Source organism: Lytechinus variegatus, chromosome 9 (assembly GCF_018143015.1).
Source record: "Lytechinus variegatus isolate NC3 chromosome 9, Lvar_3.0, whole genome shotgun sequence".
Lineage (NCBI taxonomy): Eukaryota > Metazoa > Echinodermata > Echinoidea > Temnopleuroida > Toxopneustidae > Lytechinus > Lytechinus variegatus.
The window spans coordinates 17,369,161-17,375,327 of record NC_054748.1 but is presented as its reverse complement, the minus strand read 5'-3'; the positions used below and the strand labels follow the sequence as shown (position 1 = coordinate 17,375,327).

Here is a 6,167-nt window from a genome sequence, read left to right as displayed (position 1 = left end):
ATGAATAATTTTCATTTTCGGAAATACGAACCTTATTCAATTTTCGGATTAACGAACCTTATTTCGTTTTCGGATTAACGAACCTTCGGAATTACGAACCTTATTTCGTTTTCGGATTGACGAACCTTATTTCGTTTTCGGATTGACGAACCTTCGGAATTACGAACCTTCGGAAATACGAACCTTCGGAAATACGAACCTTCGGAATAACCGAACCTTCGGAATTACGAAGCTTCGGAATTACGAATGTATGCGTTTTATTTGTGACCACTCACACCCCTGATAGTAATGCAATAATGACATATTTTTATACAGCTTTTAATAAAGCTGTTTATCTATATATAGTTGGCTATTCGAAGACGCACTGTTATCACCTTGGCTTAAAGGTATTTTTTAACTTTGTGAGAAGCCAATTTAAAAAATTGTCAAAATTAAAATGGTGTTTCCGGTCACTTTATATTTTAATATTTGAAGCACTAAATCATTATTTTCGAACGCAATTTTTTTCTGGGCTTGGCATTTTTGCAACATATTACAGACACAGGTGACAAGTGTGACCTTCTAGCTCAGATTTTTTAAAAGTCAAACCAATGTTAACCAATCACTTTTTTTCCAGCACTTGGTGCATCAAACTTAAGGATTAAATCGGAGCCGGGCACACATTCATCCCTCCTGGGTCGAGCGCAGCAAATATGGAAAAATATCCAAATAATTCAATGACATATTATCTACAAACAATATTCCATAAGCGTATACATGGTATAAACCATTTAAACGTTTTTTTTACCAATTAATTTGATTTCTAGCTTTTATTATCGCCTCCGTAGCTGATGGGATTCCGGAGGAATGTCCCTTTACGTCACTATATTGTGGTTTCTCTGTCTTGGACAATGGTGATACCATCCAACTGGTTCCAAAGACAGTATCCGATGAAGACATTTGGTTGCCACCTGAGTTCGATCGGGTTCTCACTCACAAACTGATTTGTAAACAGCCAGGTAATTTCAGCTTTCGAGTAAAAATAATAATAATAATAATAATAACAATGATAGTAGTAATAATAATAATAATAATAGCAATATGAATAGTAATAACAATCATCATTATCATCACCATTACCTCCTTCATCATCATCATCACCAGCACCACCATTATCACCATCAATATAGTCATTAGCATCATCACCATCATTATCATCATCATCACCATATCATCATAATCTCCACCACCACCAACATCAAGACCACAATCATCATCATCATCGTCCTCATCATCACCGTCATTTGGGACCTTTCGCAATCATCACGGACGCTAGTATTAGGGTCCCCTAACACAAAAGTTAACGCTTAATCACACACTTGATTTTTAAGATTGATTGTGCATTACAGTCAATAGAATCAAACGTAGAAAACTGCTCTACGATCAATGCTAAGCTTTGTGTGACAGGGGGTTACAGGCCCTACAAATCTGCTTTTCGTGTGCAAAATCCCTTTCCGCGACACCCGTACCGCATACATGCATGTATATTACGACTGATGGCTGGAGATATTCAAAATGCAGGACCTAAAATAGATTTATGACATGGATAAGAAAGTGGTTTTTCAAACAAATCGAGAACATATTGAGTGAGGAAAAACTTACTGAATGAAGGCTTAAATATAGATCATTACAGTCCATCGAATCGATATTACATTTAATGTGGATTATTGGTGGATCACTGGCAATTGATTTCATGGATAAGATCAACCTCTCCAGCCGAACATTTCGCATGCGTTGATATGTACACATCATATGCGATACCTTTGAACTCGTTTCCTTTTGTTTCTTTTGTTTCTTTGTTTCTTTTGTTTAATCCTTATACACAAACGATATGCTTCTCGCACACGATGTGAGGGGCATTATGTTTTACATTCCCCAGAAATGGGGATTAGATCCCGGGGGGGGGAGGGGGCACTTACATTGACGAGTGGATACCATGCGCGACCAAAAAAACACGTAAAAAGGATGTCCTTTTCACGATAGGGCACGTTACGTACGTAACGTGATAAGGGTGTCAAAAACGCAAAAATAATGAAAAAAGGGTATCTATTTCGCTAGGAAAATTACGTGTTTAGGGTCGAATTTGCGGGGATGATAAAACAAAATTAAAATGTTTTATAAAGGATGTCCTTTTTGTCCCAACACTTCGTGTTTAGAGTCCGATTTGCGCGAGGTGTAGAAGGTGCATGGGGTCGTACTAAACCAAATAAGGTAAAAGCCGACGACCGAAGGACCCGTAACAATAAAACATTCCTGTACTTGTTTAGGGGTTCATTTCAGGGATTATTTGCCAATAGTATCGTTTTGTTTCCAATACTTGTTAAGGGTAGGGTTTCACACGCCAATACTTGTTAAGGGGTGCATTTTCAGAATATGGAAATTACGTGTTTAGGGTGCTTTTCGAGACCCCATGGTCGCGCATGGTATCCACTCGTGAATGGAAGTGGCCCCCCCCCCCCCCCGGGATTTGATTCAAATTCCGGGGGGACCACTTCCATTGATGAGTGGATACCAGGCACGACCATGGGGTTTCGAAAAGTACCCTAAACATGCTAAACAAGGGAAGCAATTCTTTTCCAGATTATGAAAATGCATCTCTTAACAAGTATTTGGCTTGTGAAACCCTACAAGTATTGGATATATATCCCTTTTTTCAGCATTTTAAACATCGTTTTGACACCCTTATAACGTTACATAGGCCTATATACGTAATAACGTACCTGCCCACTCTGTCCCCTTTTACGGGTGGTCGCTACTGGTATCCACTAATCAATGGAAGTGGGCCCCCCGGGCGGCCTCTCGAGCTCTAGGAGGAGTCAAATGTGGCTTTGGAAAGTCGTCCTCAATCGGATAAATCGCTGTTACCATAGTAGCAACCAGAATTTTGCACACGAAACGCATATTGAATGTTTCCGTCGCAGATGCGAAACGAAAAAAAAATCTCATGTCACACAATTTGCATTGCAGGACTGAGTTTTACGACCATGATGACGGGCTCAAAAAGTCCCTTCCAAAGTCAACTACCGTTGTAAATAAGCGTTCGCGTCCTCAAACGAAAGGTCGGGATTAACATCATCACCACCACCACCATGCATTGCCACCATCAATATCATCATCATCACCATCATCATTTGATGATGCCCATCTCCATCATATTTCTTGTTCCTTAGGAACAGATGGTGAGCAAGATTTCGAAGATCGGCCGAAACTGCATGCAGGGGGGGGGGGCACTCAGTATATAATGCATAGTGGGTATGTGCCGCGGAGGGGACCCCCATTTTCACACTCAAATTTCCGTTCCAAGGCATAGCATTTTGCCTTGTTGAGAAAAAGAACAAAGAAAGCCGCTCCAAGGCATAGCATTTTCTTCTTATCGAGAAAAAAGAAGAGAGAAATCCGCTCCAAAGCTTCGCATGTTTTTCGTTACGCCGCTCCGATCGCATTGAATGAGCCGCAATTTTGGTGAAAAGCGGCCGCAGAGCTCCCCCGGCGGAGGCCGCGTTAGCTGCATCATGCACACATGACTGTTCCATAGGGATGCATACGCACTCACACGCAGGCGATCCGTTCCAAGGACCCCCGTTTTCACAAACATTTGTCGTTCCGAAGCCCGTTCCGAGGACCCTCCTTTTTACAATAAGCCCGCTCCAAGGCCCCCGTTTTTGTCTCGCCCGCGGCACACCCCCACCACTTTTTTGGTCGAGTGCCCCCCCCCCCCCGGACTGCATGTTCCAATTGTTAGGGAAGTTTGAAGAACAGGCCATGAGCCCATGCACATGAACCCCGGCTTATAATCGTAACCAATTCAGGACACTGGATTGCATTTCTAAATCTTCTAAATGAACTACATTGGCTATACCTGTTCTGATAGAATTCATTATCGAATACTTGTTCAAACCTATCAAAATCTCTGTCAACTACACTACCGTGCATTACATTTCTTCATCATTATTTCCACCACAAAGATCTGCATACTCTCTTCGTTCTGCAGCTGCTCCTTCCTATGTCATACCAAAACCCAGAAAACAAGCCGGTTTCAATTCCTTTCAATCTCTTGTCCCCCGTCTTTGGAACAAACTCCCTCCATCTCTTCGAAACCTCTCTTCTCTTTATAACCTCTTCAAAAAACATCTCAAAGAACACTTATATAACCATAAACCGTAACTTGTCTTATGCAATCAACAGCGCTTGGTATCCTCTGGAAAAAGAGCTATATAAATCCGATTATTAGTATAATTATTTTTATTTTTTCAAGATTAGCGCCAAAAGCATACATTTTAAACATGTTAGATATTATAATCCCCTGAAAATCCAACAATTAAAGTTTGCGAAATGTATTTTTTGTCTAACTCACCCTTAGATTGCCTCTCATCACCTTGTCTGAATGGAGGTAGCTGTGTGGAGACACTTGATGGATTCGAGTGCAGCTGCCAGTCGGGATATTATGGACCGGTTTGTGGTAGGTCTATATGGTCGTAGCTGATTCGGAAATGGGGGAACGGTGGGATCGAAGCACCCCAATTCCTGGGAGATCCGCCAAAAAAAATTAATAGCCTACGAAAGAAGTCGGTGAATTCCGGTTCCTGGAGGCATAACGACTTTTTTAAAGTCAGATTTTTGGGAATGAAATAATTTGTCGATTCGACCAATTTTGAGGTTAAAAACTCGTTGTTTTGAGATGGTTGGGAGGAGAATTTCGGAAATCGGTATAAAATTAATATACCAGTCGTTTTTGTGATTTTGTTTGTTTGAATTTATTTACTTGTTCATTATTATTATTTTTTTTTTTTTTTGGGGGGGGCTGGGGTAGGCAATGCTATGTGCCCAATAATTATCAACTACTAGTAATCACCGGTGGTGACTATCTCCTCGGGTCCAGCCATGGCGTTATTTCAATCACCTTTCCATAGTTAGTCCTAAAACAATTTCATCCGTTTTCTGAAGCAGCAAAAAAGACTTTTACCTGGTGCCATGCATGTAATTAGTTGATATCTCATGGACACTGACTAACCAGCCTTCACCGTTTCTTTCAAACTTAGCCTGGACTTGTCCAGATTCTTGGATCTATTTTCGAGGGAGCTGTTATGGTTATTTCTCTGAGGGAGCTACATTCGAGACGGCCCAATCGAATTGTCGTGATGTCATCATATCGGGAAGACAAGCAAACATACTGTCCATTCACAGCCGGGAAGAATTTGACTTTATTTGGGACATGGAAGGGGTATGTATTTTTGAATGAAATATCAATATTAGAATACGTTTGCTAGCAAATTAAGGATTCATGACTGGTTTGCCCTGCAAACCGTTTTGATCGGAAAAGAGGTTTGACTTTGCAGCCTAATGACGTTCCTGAGACTTGTTTATTGAAGCACTCTCTTGTTCAAAACCCCATTTTCAGAGCGCAAAACGACACATGTGGGTGTGTGTGTGGTATGTGTGTGATGGTGTGTGTGTGTGTATGTATAATAATAATTGGTATTTATATAGCGCTTTTTCAATTTACGACTGTCAGAGCGCTTCACAATTATTATTACCCGGTCACTGGATCCATAGCATTTCAAGCAGCCTGTTAGGCGCAAACTTGCTAAACCAACCACAATGACGGTTGTTTCCTACCAGTACCCAATTAGCACCTGGATGAGAGTGACAAAGTGTGGATTGGCGCCTTGCCAAAGGGCGCTAGGCCATGGTGGGATTCGAACACACGACCCTCTGATTACAAGGCGAAAGTCAGAACCGCTACACTACTACTCCACGGCGCTTCCACATAGGCATAGGCCCTGACAAAAAACTTTAATAATATATATATATATATATATATATATATATATATATATATAATATATATATATGTATATATATATATATATAGTAAATAGTGGTAGTAAAATACGAGCTGTGATTGGCTGGATAGGTACCACGTGACCTCCCTTCAAAAAGTTATATTGTACATATGTACAATATAACTTTCGATTTTTGGATGGCAAAACCCGTGTTAAATGAATGGGGAGAATATCGATTAATTTGTTTTCAATCGATATATTTGTATATCGAATTCCCAAAGTAGCATTTTTATAATTTCCGATAGCAGATAGAAATACAAATTTACGTGGTTTAACCCCTTGCAG

General features: G+C 40.4%; 1 long non-coding RNA gene across 1 annotated transcript; it reads left to right on the top strand.

Annotated features, from left to right (window-relative positions):
• Positions 1–900: 900 nt before the first annotated feature.
• LOC121421129 lies at positions 901–5,227 on the top strand. Its single transcript, XR_005970942.1, has 3 exons — positions 901–998; positions 4,400–4,498; positions 5,079–5,227. It is a non-coding gene; the product is annotated as an uncharacterized LOC121421129 (long non-coding RNA).
• The last annotated feature ends 940 nt before the right edge of the window (positions 5,228–6,167 follow it).